The 16756-nt window shown below is 42.3% G+C and overlaps 1 protein-coding gene across 1 annotated transcript in view; it reads left to right on the plus strand.

Annotated features, from left to right (window-relative positions):
* The window catches only part of IGSF11 (immunoglobulin superfamily member 11), a 367612-nt gene that overhangs the window by 221566 nt on the left and 129290 nt on the right, over positions 1-16756 (plus strand). The gene's annotated exons all lie outside the window — the stretch shown is intronic.

The raw sequence follows: 16756 nt of genomic DNA on the forward strand, positions 1-16756 counted from the left end.
AGTAACGAATTTTGACAAAACTGAAAAATTTCGCCCGAAATTCAAATTGAAACAGTTTTCGAATCGAATTCCATTTCAAATTTCCAAAGAGAATAAAATAGAATAGAAAATAAAGGAATAGAACAGAAAAGAATCGAAGAGAAAAGGAATATAAAAAAAATAGAATAGAAAATAAACAAATAGAATAGAAAATTAAAGAATAGAGTAAAACAGAGCCAAAATAGAATAGAAAATATGAGAACAGAAAAAATAGAATAGAAGATAAAATAAAGGAATAGAACAAAAAAGAATAGAAAAGAAGAGAATAGAGCATAAAAGAATAGAATAAAACAGAACAGAATAGAAAATAAAAGAATATGAAAAAAATAGAATAGAAAATAAACAAATATAATAGAAAATAAAAGAATAGAGTAAAACAGAACCAAATAGAATAGAAAATAAAAGAACAGAATTAAATAGAATAGAAAATAAAGGAATAGAACAGAAAAGAATATAAAAGAATCAAATAGAAAATAAAAAAATAGAATATACTAGCGTAACACAGAACAGAATAGAAAATAAAAGAATAATAAAAAAAGTGAACAGAAAACAGAACCAAATAAAATAGAAAATAAAAGAACAGAATAAAATTGAATAGAAAAAGGAAAGGAATAGAATAGAAACAAATAGGATAGAATAGAAACATTCTTCTGAATTTCAAATAGAATAAATTTGATTACAAAAGAAAAGAATAGTATAGAAAAACAGAATAGAATAGAAAAAGACAGAATTGAAAAGAATAGAAAAAAAAGAATCAAATAAAATAGAATATAACCTTCTTCCAAAAGTCTAATTTCGAATAGAATAAATTTAAATGTGAGACAAATAAAAAATAATATAATAGAAAATTAAAGAAATAGATTAGAAATAAAAAAAAACTAAATAGAAAGAACCATTTCCCAAAAATTGAATAGAATTTTGAATTTTAATAGAATAGAAAAGAATAGATTAGAAAAGAGTAGAAAATACAAGAATAGAATATAATAGAAAAGAATAGAACAGAAAAAAAACAATAGAATAGAATGAAATAGAAATAATATAACCCTCTTCCAAAATTCAAATTTCCAATAAAACAAATTAAATTTGAATTCAAATGCAATTCGAACAGAATTTGAATTCAAATTGATTAAAATTTTCCAAATTTGGTCGCATTTGGAAAATTTGAATTAAATTGAATCTGAATAAACGAAACAAAGCAATCAAATGAATTTGACAGATTTACCTAAACTAGTTTATGTAACTATAACGTATCGAAACGAAACCAATGTTTCCATTCTGCACATGTCTACTTCCCTTTAAAGCCAGTGCTTCATGAACGCGCGTTCTTTCGTGACTTTTCCCATTCATGTCATAGGACTGCCCAACAAACACCAAAGTAGCCCTTGTACCTTTTTTGGGTGTTACACTTTGCCAATGTTTTAACCATGACTTTTGGGCTGAAACGCGTTAGTGAGTTACTGCTGCATCCTACAATGTATCCAATAAAGAATTAATGCAATTCAGGTTACCGAGTGGCCAGCTTCATTATATTAAAGTAGCTCATGGTTTTTTCGGCATTGAGCGTCACGCTTTTTTTTAGCCTTGCGCTTGTCGCGCGTTTTAACGCACGCGAAAAATGTGCATCTGCTTGCCCCAAAACATTGCCAATTAGACATGTGCACTGACGAAAAATTTGTTAGTTTTCGTTTCATTCATTTTTGTTTTTTTCTTTTCGTTTCTCAGGTCATTCGTTATGATCGCAATTCGTAAATTCAAAAATTCGTCAATTTTTTAATTAGTAAATGAGTACATTTATAAAATTCGAAAATTTAAAAATCAGAAAATTAACTAACTAATAATAACTAACTATTAAATTATAGGTATTGGAATTTCCTTTCAAATTTGTCTGTTAGTGAACGTAGGGAATACAAAATTATCCGAAGTTCAGAATTATCCGAAATAACGAATGCCGCATCTAAACAAATGGAACGGAACAAATTAATAATAAATAATAATAATAATAAAAGGTTTTTATCATTATTTATTATTATTAATTTGTTATATTCTATTTGTTTAGATGCGGCATTCGTTATTTCAGATAATTTGTAACTTCGGATAAATTCGTATTCATTACGATCACTAACAGACAAATTTGAAAGGAAATTCCAATACCTATAATTTAATAGTTAAGTTATTATTAGTTATTATTTCAGATTTTCAAATTTTCGGGCTTTCGGATTCCAAATTTCAGAATTTACGAATTTTCCAATATTCGAAGTTACGAATTATCGAATATTCAAATTTCCGAATTTTCGAATATTTGAATTTACAAATTTTCGAATGTTCAAATTCACGAATATTGGGAAAAATTTGTTAAACGAGTTTTCGTTAATTCGGATTTTTCTGAATTAACGAATTTGTCGAAATTTGTTAAAGAACGAATTCGGAAGGAAACGAATTGCCCATGTCTATTGCCAAAGAATGGCATGCATTTTTTTTAACATTTCATGAACACGCGCAAAAAACGCGTGCTTCGCGAAGCACACCAAGGTTGCTGCTGATCTTTTCTGGCGTTGTCCATTTGTGGGCGGAGTCTAACTTTCTTTTTAATGTTTGTGGAATCCCTCCGCACCTTGCTAACGCTAATCTGTTTATCTTTCTGTGTCTACTTTTCACGCCGTCAGTTGGCGTCACTCACATTCAGCGATATGCGGCTTCAGAGAGCACGGAATTAATTGCAATCTAGCTCGGAAATTTACTGTAAAAAGCTCAACGCTCCGCCATTGATTATATAACATGCGCTATATTTAGAAAACCGCTGGGCGGCGGTAAATGTGGTTTTTATTGGAGTTGTAAATTTAACGCTAAGTGGGATATAAACTCCGTGCTGAGAACTATTTTAGTGGCTGGCTGCCTTACGACCTCAGACGCACGGACGTCGCTTAACAAAAAAAAGGGAGATTTTAGCCAAAATTTTTTTGGTTGAAGATTGGATTTTTTATTGTAAAAAAAAAAAAAAATGGCAGACATGTATTTATGGAGTACTTTTTAGAAGCAGCGCTTCTAAGTTGTGTCAGAGACTAAAAGGCAATCCGAGCGAATATTACATAATGTTTTATTAAACATCAGCCCTGGTTTTACCTCTTCATCATGACCAGGCCATTTTTTTTGCTATTCGGCACTGAGCTATTTCAACTGGCAATTGCGCGGCCATGCAACGCTGTACCTAAATGAAATTTATGTAATTTTTTTTTACAGAAATAGAACATTCTTTTGGGGGTATTGTACCCCCACCACTGTATTTTTTTAATTTTTTATTATATAAATGAAAAAAGACAGATTTATTTTTTTTTTTTTAATTTATTTTTTTTTTTTTTACTTTATCATTTTTTTTTTAATCAATTTTTTTCTCACTTTCTGCTATAAAACATATCCAATACAAATAAATATATAAATATATAAAAAAATTGAAAAAATCTAATTTCTTTATACATTTTTGGCCAAAATTTATTCTGCTACATTTCTTTGGTATTAAAAAAAAAAAAATCCCAGTAAGTGTATATTGATTGGTTTGTGTGAATGTTATAGTGTCTACAAACTATGGGATAATACAGTGTATGTATTTATATATATATATATATATCTATATATATATCTATATATCTATATATATATAGATATATATATAGATATATAGATATATATATATAATTTTAATACTAGTAATGGCGGTTGGTGATCAGCGACTTATAATGGGACTGTGATAGTGCGGTGAGCAATCTGACACTAACTGGCACTGGGTGGGAACAGACTGACACTGACATCACCAGTGTGACACTGGCTGGGAAGAGGTTAACCTCTATAGCGATCAAAGTGTTAACTGCGTGCCTTTGTGTGAAGTGTGTATTGTGCTTTGCTTTTACTAAGGATGTGACTGTTTTATCTCCTTGCTTTGCCGGGAGATAAAGCACAGCCACATCACTGCTCTGTGTACAGAGCCCTGTGTTGTTAGTAAACACAGAGCCCTGTACTGTGTTTCGCTAAGCCAATAATTTCCGGGTAGGGGGCGTGTGCGCGCGCCCAGCGCCCCCCCGGCCGTGCTGTCATTCGCTACAGCACAAGTTAGTTAACAGGTCCCAGCCAATGATTTACGGCCGGGACTTGCTACCTGACTTGTACTGTAGCGAATGACAGCACAGCCGGGGGCGTTGGGCGCGCGTACGCGCCCCCCTACCCGCAAATGCCGCATCACGTATAAGCATGTGATCCGGTACCTTTCCACATTACAAGCCCGTCCCCCACAGTTAGTAAGCATTCTCTAGCAACACATTTAACCCTTTGATCGCCCCATGATGTTAACCCCTTCCCTGCCAGTGTCATTAGTACAGTGACAGTGCATGTATTTCGAATAGAATAAATTTGAATTCAGATATAATAGTAAAGAATAGAATTCAATAGAATAGAATACAAATTAAAAGAATATGAAAAAAACAATAGAATAGAATGGAATAGAAAGAATAAAACCATCTTCCAAAATTCAAATTTCAAATAGAATAAATTTAATTTCGAGTGGAATTCGATTTGAATGGGATTCCAAAGTTTCAAATTGATTCTCAATTTGAATAAACAAATTCCGAAAAGAAATTAAACAAATTAAACAAATTTATGCAAAGAACAAATCGAAACATAACAATTTTTTTCATTCTGCACATGTCGAGACGGCACCTTCTTTGTTAACCGATAATAAAAATTGTCGCTCAGGCTACAAGGGAAAGCAGTCCTGTGTCCACTGCTGATCCCCATGATTAAGCTCCGAGGGGCAGAGCGAAACTCATTGGGAGCATGACCTGGTGGGAGCCCAGGCTGAGACTGCCATCCATTCCAGTACCAGCGGGTTTGAATTGATGGGCGGCTTCATGGGATTTATCCTTTGCTTAACCATCTTTGTTAAGGCATCGTCCAGTGTCAGGTTAATCCTGGCCAGACCAAACCTCTAAATATGCAGGAGGCACCCATCATGCCCACTTTATTGCTTAGTCTTACCCAAATATGCTGGGACCGCCCACTCCCACCCTGATTCCCACAACGAATGCCTTTTTTGACTGCATTCATTCAAATAAGGATGATGTTGTGATCCCAGGACATGGCGCTGGACACAGCTTTGGCAGAACAGCTGGTCAAAATGTGGGACTGTCCCTGCAAATCCTGGGCAGTTGATCATAATGCGGGACTGTCCCTGCAAATCCGGGACAACTGATCAAAATGCGGGACTGTCCCTGCAAAACCGGGACAGCTGATCAAAATACGGGACTGTCCCTGCAAATCTTGGACGGCTGATCAAAATGCGGGACTGTCCCTGCAAATCCGGGACAACTGATCAAAATGCGGGACTGCCCCTGCAAATCCGGGACATCTGATCAAAATGCGGGACCGTCCCTGCAAAACTGGGACAGCTGATCAAAATGCGGGACTGTCCCTGCAAATCCTGGACAGCTGATCAAAATGCAGAATTGTCCCTGCAAATCCTGGACAGCTGATCAAAATGCGGGACTGTCCTTGCAAATCCGGGACAGCTGTTTTTATGAGATGTCTGGTGCAGATCAGCTACTGCCACAGTCTGTAATCTTGCAAAGTTACAATGCAGTCTGATTACCGGAGGGGAGGAGATTTAGGAAATGCTTCATCGACACCTAGGCAAAAGTCAGTTGGGTTTTACTTGTACCCCAATGCACATCTACTGTGTGCAGCATTATTGTGTATCACAAGGATGCCTATGCTCAAAAAACCATGCAGGACCTGTTGTCACCTCTATTCAGAATAAATGAGTTGACCTACACAGTGCACTCATTTATGTGCCATAATATGTACATAGGCCCATGCGCTGTCCCCCCCCCGGTGGAAATAAATGGAGCATAGCATTGCGGCTGGCCTTGTGAGTGCGCAGTGTTACTAGAGAGCGAAGGCTGAACCCTTCTCCATAGTGCCTGGTAAAAATAATAAACCCTTCCACAGCAGTAATTACACTAATGACCGTGATTACTTAGAGCGCATCTATCTGCTTTTAAGGGGTGAGGAGCCTCGCACACACTGTCTGCTCTAAGTGCGCTATGACAGCCAATATACATCCCAGAGATTAAAGAGCATTAAAAAAAAAGAAGAAATAACTCGATCAAAAGTAATTGATAGCAAGATGACTTAACCAGGACCCATTACACATCCCCCCATGTGACTTCATAATGAATGGTTTAAAGTGGAAGCTCTCTGTATATGGTGGTATGCGAGCTTGGGGGATATTCAAAACATAAGAATGCTGTTCTTCATTAAAGGAGAACATCACTGAGAATGCAGCCTATCCAATCACTAGAGACCGGTGACATCACTGAGAATGCAGCCTATCCATTCACTAGAGACCGGTGACATCACTGAGAATGCAGCCTATCCAATCACTAGAGACCGGTGACATCACTGAGAATGCAGCCTATCCAATCACTAGAGACCGGTGACATCACTGAGAATGCAGCCTATCCACTCACTAGAGACCAGTGACATCACTGAGAATGCAGCCTATCCATTCACTAGAGACTGGTGACATCACTGAGAATGCAGCCTATCCATTCACTAGAGACCAGTGACATCACTGAGAATGCAGCCTATCCATTCAGTAGAGACCGGTGACATCACTGAGAATGCAGCCTATCCATTCACTAGAGACCGGTGACATCACTGACAATGCAGCCTATCCATTCACTAGAGACCGATGACATCACTGAGAATGTAGCCTATCCATTCACTAGAGACCGGTGACATCACTGACAATGCAGCCTATCCAATCACTAGAGACCGGTGACATCACTGAGAATGCGGCCTATCCATTCACTAGAGAAAGGTGACATCACTGAGAATGTAGCCTATCCATTCACTAGAGACTGGTGACATCACTGACAATGCAGCCTATCCATTCACTAGAGACCGGTGACATCACTGAGAATGCAGCCTATCCATTCACTAGAGACCGGTGACATCACTGAGAATGCAGCCTATCCATTCACTAGAGACCGGTGACATCACTGACAATGCAGCCTATCCAATCACTAGAGACCGGTGACATCACTGAGAATGCAGCCTATCCATTCACTAGAGACCGGTGACATCACTGAGAATGCAGCCTATCCATTCACTAGAGACCGGTGACATCACTGAGAATGCAGCCTATCCATTCACTAGAGACTGGTGACATCACTGACAATGCAGCCTATCCATTCACTAGAGACCGGTGACATCACTGAGAATGCAGCCTATCCATTCACTAGAGACCGGTGACATCACTGACAATGCAGCCTATCCATTCACTAGAGACCGGTGACATCACTGAGAATGCAGCCTATCCATTCACTAGAGACTGGTGACATCACTGAGAATGCAGCCTATCCATTCACTAGAGACCGGTGACATCACTGAGAATGCAGCCTATCCATTCGCTAGAGAGCGGTGACATCACTGAGAATGCAGCCTATCCATTCACTAGAGACCGGTGACATCACTGAGAATGCAGCCTATCCATTCGCTAGAGAGCGGTGACATCACTGAGAATGCAGCCTATCCATTCACTAGAGACCGGTGACATCACTGAGATTGCAGCCTATCCATTCACTAGAGACCGGTGACATCACTGAGAATGCAGCCTATCCATTCACTAGAGACCGGTGACATCACTGAGATTGCAGCCTATCCATTCACTAGGGACCGGTGACATCACTGAGAATGCAGCCTATCCATTCACTAGAGACCGGTGACATCACTGAGAATGCAGCCTATCCATTCGCTAGAGAGCGGTGACATCACTGAGAATGCAGCCTATCAATTTAGGCCACTTTCACACTGGGACGGTGAGAGCGTCGGCGGTAAAGCGCTGCTAGTTTTAGTGGCACTTTACCATAGTTTTAGCGGCACCCTTCGGTGTGCTTTTAACCCCCGCTAGCGAACAAAGAAGGGGTTAATACCGCCCATGTAGCACCGCTGCTAAAGCTCTTTGCAGGCGCTTCGACAGCTCTGCCCATTCGGTTTAGCTGCGGTGTATGCACCGTCCCGCAAGCGCACCGCCCCACTGTAGAAGCAGTCGGACTTTCCCATTGGAGTGACAGGAAAGGCGCTTTTCAGGCTAATTTTAGCGCTAATACGCCTGTAAAGCGCCTCGGTGTGAAAGTGACAGCGATGGGGGGAATCCTGATCTTCTCCTTCAAGTCACTTGTAGTAAAATTCTGATCTCTAAGCGCTTACAGACCAGTAACAAATGTTTTTTTGGGTTTTTTTTTTTCATTTTTGATTGATGGCTTCTGTAAAAATGTTTGGAATGATCACTATAATCATTGGGTAGCTTCACACAGAGTGAGTGACGGCATGAAAACTCTTCTCCTCCAGGAATTGGCACCTTTAATTATTAGGAAGTTGAAGGGGAAGACTCTGCAGGCCGATAACGCCTGGAATCTCTTTTCGAAATAAACAATAATAAAATGATTGGCTGAATGTTGGAATCGCTAAACATTATATGGAAAGCATGTTCCGGCTAGAAGACTTCGGATGCTCTGATGATCTGAAGGGGAAACGATTGTTCATGGAGATCCGTCATTATAATTGGCGCTGTCAATGTCGGTCTGCCGGAGTCTGACATCCATTCCATCAGCGAGGCGGTGACAGCGCTCGGCGCCGTGTGTCAGCGCATAAGGCTGCCGGGATTAGTAGGATCTGGGCACACGGATCAGCGGAGAGTGAACCATACTAGATAAACATTGTTATATACGACCCATCTCAGGGGACCACTTGGTTTGCCCCTATAGCAACGTGGTGACCCCCAAGCTTTGGGGGGGGGGGGTCCTTGGACATTCCTAAAGCCCAACCAGAGTCTTAAACTTTGTTCCCTTAAAAAAAAAGTACCCACAGCTTGAGTAGAAAAGCCAGGCCTCTGCCGTTATGCCACATAGAAGGACCTTCACTTTTTTTTTGTTGAAGCAGTGGCCTCTTTGCTGAGGTCTAAAATAGCTTCGCCCAAGCTTGAGTGGAAAAGACAGGCCGCTGCCAGCATGCTGTAGAAAAGGACCCTTGCTCTCTGTTGAAGCAGTGATCTCTCTGCCAAGGTCCAATACACCTTTGCTGCAGCTGCAGTATAGAAAAGCCAGGTTGCTGCCAGCATGCTGTAGAAAAGGACCCTTGCTCTCTGTTGAAGTAGTGGTCTCTCCGCCGAGGTCCAAAACAACTTTTGTCACAGCTTGAGTAGAAAAAAGCCAGACTCCCTGCTATCATGGTGCACTGAAGGACCCTTGCTCTTTGTTGAAGCAGTGGGCTCTCTGCAAAGGTACAAAAGACCTCTGGCAGAGCTTGAGTAGAAAAGCCAGACCCCTGCAATCATGGCGAACTGAAGGACTCTTGCTCCTTGTTGAAGCAGTGAGCTCTCTGCAAAGGTACAAAAGACCTCTGGCAGAGCTTGAATAGAAAAGCCAGGCTGCTGCCAGCATGCTGTAGAAAAGGACCCTTGCACTCTGTTGAAGCAGTGGTCTCCCTACCAAGGTCCAATACACCTTTGCCACAGCTGCAGTTTAGAAAAGCCAGGCTGCTGCTAGCATGCTGTAGAAAAGAACCCTTGCTCTCTGTTGAAGTAGTGGTCTCTCCGTCGAGGTCCAAAACACCTTTTGTTACAGCTTGAGTAGAAAAAAGCCAGACTCCCTGCTATCATGGCGCACTGAAGGACTCTTGCTTCTTGTTGAAGCAGTGAGCTCTCTGCCGAGGTCCAAGACACCTTTTCCACAGCTAGAGTAGAAGAGCCATACCCCTGCCAGCATGCTGTAGAAAAGGACCCTTACTCCCTTTTTGAAGTAGTGGTCTCTCTGCCGAGGTCCAAAACACCTTTTTCACAGCTTGGATAGAATAGCCAGACCCCTGCCATCATTGCACACAGAAGAACTCTTGCTCTTTGTTGAAGCAGTGGGCTCTCTGCCGAGGTCCAAAACACCTTTGTCACAGCTTGAGTAGAAAAGCCAGACCCCTGCTAGCATGCTGTAGAAAAGGATCCTTGCTCTCTGTTGAAGCAGTGGTCCCCAATCTTCATGCTCTCTGCTGTGTGTCAGACCTCTGCAGAGAGACCAAAGCTTTTTTCTTTAGAATGCATGCTGTAGAAGAAGACCTTTTCTCTCTGTGAGGAGGAAGTGGTCTCTCTGCAAAGATCTAACATATCCCCTGCTGGGTCAGCGCTTGAGCTTTCCAATCAACAGAGAACATGGGCAGTGGTCTCTCTGCAGAGGTCAGGAGGTGATGTGTCAGACCTACCAGAGAGACCACATCCGGCACAGGGGTCTATGTCTACAGCATGCTGGCAAGGAACAACCTTTTCTACGCAGGCTGTGGCTGCTTTCTAAAGAAAATGAACTGTAGATATTTGCTCTAACGTGCATGAGCTTTGCTGATTGCAGAGCTATAAACCTGACTCAGTAGAGGGGGCATGTTGGAACTCTGCAGAGAGACCACTGCTTCCCCTCATGTGCCCAGTGAATTCAGTTGTGATCCAGAGCTCTGCTGCTCCACACCCAGTTCTGTGCCGCCATCTTCCTTTCTGACGTCATCGGGGGGCCGGCTGTCTTCTCCTGGTTCTCACAGCGCCCCCTGATGATGCGGCACTTTAGTGCACTAACAATGTATCTAAATACACTTATTATAACTTTGTTGATTTTCGGTTGAGATGAACCTGTAGCAGGGCTGTCTTAATGGATGGGCACACCTGGGCATTGTCCATGGGCCCCAGGTGCATGATCAGGGCCAGGAAAAGGGGGGAGCGGAAGCTGTTTTAGGAGGGTACACTGGCGACTTGGCTGCTTGTGCTGCTCTTCTTTGACAGGATTAACTGCAATGGCACTCCTGTCAGAATGAGCAGCCGATTCAACTTTCTCATCTCTCCTACAGAGAGTGGAAGAGAACTGGCACTGAGACTGAGAACTCATCTCAATCTCAACGTGGAAGTTGAAGGAGGTGTATGGAGGGGGGGGGGAGCACTGTGATTGGGGACACCTGAGGTATGTGGTACTGTGATGGGGGCACCTGATGTAAGGGGGCACTGTGATGGGGGCACCTGATGCATTGGGACACTGTGATGGATGAACATGATGTATGTGGGCACTGTGATGGGGGCACCTGATGTAAGTGGGCACTGTGATGGGGGCACCTGATGTAAGGGGGCACTGTGAGGAGGACACCTAATGTAAGGGGGCACTGTGATGAGGACACCTGATGTAAGGGGGCACTGTGGTGAGGACACCCGATGTAAGGGGGCACTGTGATGCGGGCACCTGATGTAAGGGGGCACTGTGATGAGGACACCTGATGTAAGGGGGCACTGTGATTGGGCAGCTTGATGTATAGGGGCACTGTGATGGGGGACACCTGATGTATAGGGGCACTGTGATGGTGGTACTGATGGATGGGGGCACCTGATGTAAGGGGGCACTGTGATGGGGGTACTGATATAAGGTGGCACTGTGATGGGGGCACCTGATACAAGCTGGTAGGGGCCTCGGGGTATTGCTTTGCCCAGGGGCCGATGATGCTGTGAAGATGCTCGCGGATTGAATGTAGTTAAGAAGAAAAAAAAGGATGGTGGTTTAGGTGAATAAACATTAAGTGAGCAGACTGTACACGTCTAGAATAATAGCGAGAACGGTGTTTAATGTTTTCTGCGTGAAATCAAGCAAGACGCCAACAGCAAGTTCATTACTGAGAAATACACACACAGATTGTAGCCTGTCCTTCTGAATCAATACCGAGCGGCTGACTCTCACCCGCTAGGATGATGGGCCCCCTCGGCTAGCGAAGACAGGGCTGTCTAAATGTCATGAGTCAGGGGCCACACCGCTGCCAACTGGACAGCCTGGCTACCCATAGGTCATAGTATCACATGATGCCACAAAGCCCCCCTCCCCCCAGCTTGGTTCTGATGTTTAAATCTGAACGCCAGGCAAGAAGAAACTCGTATATGGGAACTGTTTTATCTGCCAAAGGATTTGTATTTTTGTCCATCCAGTACTGAGATTTACACAGCTCTGCCACACAGTCCTGTCTGCCATGAGAGTAGACATGATGTTGTTTCTGTTGCAGTAAAAGTGGTTGTAAACCTTTCCATCGAATAGAAAGGGGGGGAAAAATTGGGACTTTAATTGAGGCACATATGCGGTGTGCCTCCATCCCTATGCTAAGTGCAAAAAGAGAAGGGAAAGTGGGACTTTGATTGAGATAGATGACTTTGTGGAGGCAAAATTGAAATAAATGCAAAATTGTTTTATTAATGACAAACGTTGTAAAGAATATGGCAATAAAGTAACCACATATACATTCAATACAGTAATTAGTATAGACTCCACCCACACATAACATACAAGTGTGGCATGGAAAAAAGTTTTGCATGAGTATGGTATAGTCAAAGCAGTTCAAAGGTACATAACATAGGGTAAATTTATATTATTACATATGACATAAAAACAGCACCAGCGGCAGGAGTATGGGTGTAGCAAGTATAACCAAAATGGATGAATAAATAAATGTCAGAATTATTAATCTGCTGCAGACTGAATTTCAATGTGTCCATTACAGACACAAGTAGCATCACTTGTGCCCGACGCGTTTCGTGTAGAGACACTCCTCAGGGGCAGATGCTAAAATATATCTGCAGAGTGTAAAGAAAAAAGTGGTGACATTAGTCTAATTCTAATTAATAATGTAGCAATAGGGCAGATTATCTCGTCCTAAATACTCACATAGGGTTTTTTTCATTCTTTCACATTTTTACTCATTCTCACTTTCACATTCTTTTTTTGACCTTCTCATATCACTTCAGGTTGCCCTCTCAGGCCACCGCAATATTTCACTTGCACCAGCAATTTGTGCCTTGGGTCATCGGGAGGTTTTGTTGCGTGTGCCCTACCGTGCGCGGCTGCAATTACCTCAGTTCCCGGGGGAGGCTTGTGAGTATTTAGGACGAGATAATCTGCCCTATTGCTACATTATTAATTAGAATTAGACTAATGTCACCACTTTTTTCTTTACACTCTGCAGATATATTTTAGCATCTGCCCCTGAGGAGTTTCTCTACACGAAACGCGTCGGGCACAAGTGATGCTACTTGTGTCTGTAATAGACACATTGAAATTCAGTCTGCAGCAGATTAATAATTCTGACATTTATTTATTCATCCATTTTGGTTATACTTGCTACACCCATACTCCTGCCGCTGGTGCTGTTTTTATGTCATATGTAATAATATAAATTTACCCTATGTTATGTACCTTTGAACTGCTTTGACTATACCATACTCATGCAAAACTTTTTTCCATGCCACACTTGTATGTTATGTGTGGGTGGAGTCTATACTAATTACTGTATTGAATGTATATGTGGTTACTTTATTGCCATATTCTTTACAACGTTTGTCATTAATAAAACAATTTTGCATTTATTTCAATTTTGCCTCCACAAAGTCATCTATCTCAATCAAAGTCCCACTTTCCCTTCTCTTTTTGTAAACCTTTCCATATACCCAGCGAAGTGACTGGTATCAGGTGATACACAGAGATAAAACAAATCCTCCTGCATAAGTTGTGCCTGATTTTCTGTACAGCCAGAATTTATACAGCTTGTCTGAGGTTTAAGAAAAAAAAGGGGCAAAGAGCTGAAACTACACACTGCAGAGCTCAGTAAGAGCCGACTGGAGGGACACACCCCCTTCACACAGCACACAGGAACAGAGCTGAGGCTGCCAATCACAGGCTGTGTGCTGGAGCTCCCTCCCCTGTCACCTTTCTATCTCTTGGTGTCAGGAAAACCTGTCAGAAGTGACTGATAGAGATAGCTGAGCAATGAGGCAGCAGACAGAAATGACACTTAGTGCTCTGGAGTGAGACAAGTACACACTATAGAGGGATATGCTTTGCTCATATTTCATGTCTGAGGTTTACATCCACTTTAAGTAACTCTTACAGGTCTTGTCCCTGTTTGGATTTTGAAACAAAGAAGCGGCATTCTGATGAACTCGTCTCTCTGTCACTCTCCTCCTATCAGAATGCGCTTTGCATGGCACTCCAGTGATCTCCACTAGCTTCCCGGTCCCGTGCAGAGCAGCTGCATTGTGAACACAGGAGGCCGGCCGCTGGGCATGGGTGCCAGGAGATCTCTTTGCATTTACTCAATTAATGAAAAGTGTTCTCTGATTGAACGAGATGACGTCATGCTCTCCACCTCGTCCAATCAGGGAATGCTTTGCATTTGTTGAGAAAATGCAAAGCGGTCTCTGAATGGGGCCCGTGCCCAACAGCCGACCTCCTGTGTTCACAATGTATCAGTGCAGCTGCTCGGCATGGGTGGAGATCACTGGAGTAGTGGTGCCTATTAAAGTGATTTCCAGCTTCTACAGGGATCCCACAGGTATGGTATATGCGTAGTCCAGCTTGGACCAGTGTAACAATGTATAAACTGCCATACCTGGAATTCATCTTTCAATGTCAGGGTGACTGGTCATGAGGTCCTTATGGCTTTAACGGGTCAGCCTACCCACAGTCATTTTTTTCAGTCTTACACGGAGCCTGGTTACCTGAGCCTGGAATTGACTTGTTATTACGGCTTGGAGACTAGAGTATCAAGTTCACCCAACCACCATAATTCCCAACACTGTTCCTGCCCAACTAGGATTGTTACTCTTGTTACTTTCTCCATAGTATAAAAAAATAAATAAATAAATACAAAATCCCACAGGTATGGTGGAAGATCCTCCCTGGGAGCATAGGAGCTGTGCGGGCCCAGGGATTCAGGGTAAGGATCCTACCAATAGAGTCCCCAAGAGATAGAAGAGACTGTAAGGAGGCTTACAGCTGAACTCTGGCCTTACTCTTTTTCTCCTACTCTTCAGCATCTATATGGACCTTCTACCACCAATGTAGACCTTAAATGAAAGAGGCCCCTACATATCATCAGACCGGGCCAGAAGACATCTGAAAAAAAAAATTGTGCATACCGATTTATTATAATTTTCCAATGGTGCTCCATGGGACAGGGAAGTTCTTCAGCTTGGGTATAGAGGGCCAGACCAACCTGGAGCTGGGCTTTAAATCTATATGGACCACCTACCAACAAGGTAGATCTAGAGTGGGCCAGACCAACCTGGAGCTGAGCTTTTAATTTTCTAATAGTGTTCCATGGGACAGGGGAAGTTCCTCAGCTTGGGTATAGTGGGCCAGACCAACCTGGAGCTGGGCATTTTATCAATATATACCAAGTACCATCAAGTTAAAAAAAGAGGCCCCTGCAAATCATCTGACAAGCTCAGAAGATATCTTAAAAAAAATTTACATACTGATTTATTATTTTTCCAATGGTGCTCCATGGGACGGGGAAGTTCCGCAGGTTGGGTAGAGTGGGCCAGACCAACCTGGAGCTGGGCTTTAACTCTATATGGACCACCTACCAACAAGGTAGATCTTAAGTAAAAGAGGCCCCTACATATCATGGGATAGGCCAAAATGTATCTGAAAAAAATTTGCATACTTATTTATTACATTTTTACAATGGTTCTCCATTGTACGGGGGACGGGGAAGTTCCTCAGCTTGGGTAGGGTGAGCCAGACCAACCTGGAGCTAGACTTTTTATCAATATATACCACCTACCATCAAGTTAGAAAAGAGGCCCCTGCATATCATCTGACAGGCTCAGAAGATATCTTAAAAAAAATTTGCAAACTGATTTATTATTTTTCCAATGGTGCTCCATGGGACGGGGAAGTTCCTCAGCTTGGGTAGAGTGGGCCAGACCAACCTGGAGCTGAGCTTTAAATCTATATGGACCACCTACCAACAAGGTAGACCTTAAATAAAAAAGGCCCCTACATATCATCCAACAGGCTAGAAGACAATTGAAAAAAAAATTTGCATACTGATTTATTAAATATTCCAATGGTGCTCCATGGGACAGGGAAGTTCCTCAGCTTGGGTAGGGTGGGCCAGACCAACCTGGAGCTTCAATTTGACCTCCAGCCCTCCATTCAGAATTGCACAGTTGTACAGGACAGGTTCCTCTCCTGAACTGAAATTGCTTCTCACAATGTGCATTAAAAGCTGCAGCAAGTCAAATAGAGCCCGCCTCATTTCCTGGCTGGAAGACGTCTGGCATCATCTAGGCTTTTTCCACCCAAGCCTGACTTTCAATGGCCCATCTCTTTTATTTATTGGATTTCAGTTCTTTTAATTATGGAGGCCCAGCTTTACATGTTGGCATTACATGCAAACACAGCCTATCTAGGAACATCCAGACTGACATCTATTCATCAAGGCAATTTGGTATTTGCATAACTCCTCCCAAAAGCCAGCCCACTCCTGGCATAAGGTCTAAGGGGCTCTTGAAAAGAGTACAGAGGCGGGGTGCCATGATGTTTTCAGGAAGCTATGTACAGCACCCTGCCACCCCCTCCCACCAGCCATGATCTGTGTGCATTGCATAGAGAAGCACAGAGACCCAGTGATGGCATTACTAGGTCTAAAATAAGATATGTAATAAAAAAATAGGTTTTATTTGAACATCGCCTTAGCATGAAGGTGGGTGGGGGGATGAGTGAATGCAAAACATAAGAAGATTAACCTCTCCAGCTGAATTACCAGTTTATGGTGGACTGAACCTTTAAACGAGGAAACGTTCCCAGTCGGTAATCCTGAATTGCAC

Source organism: Aquarana catesbeiana, linkage group LG02 (assembly GCF_042186555.1).
Source record: "Aquarana catesbeiana isolate 2022-GZ linkage group LG02, ASM4218655v1, whole genome shotgun sequence".
NCBI classification, from domain to species: domain Eukaryota; kingdom Metazoa; phylum Chordata; class Amphibia; order Anura; family Ranidae; genus Aquarana; species Aquarana catesbeiana.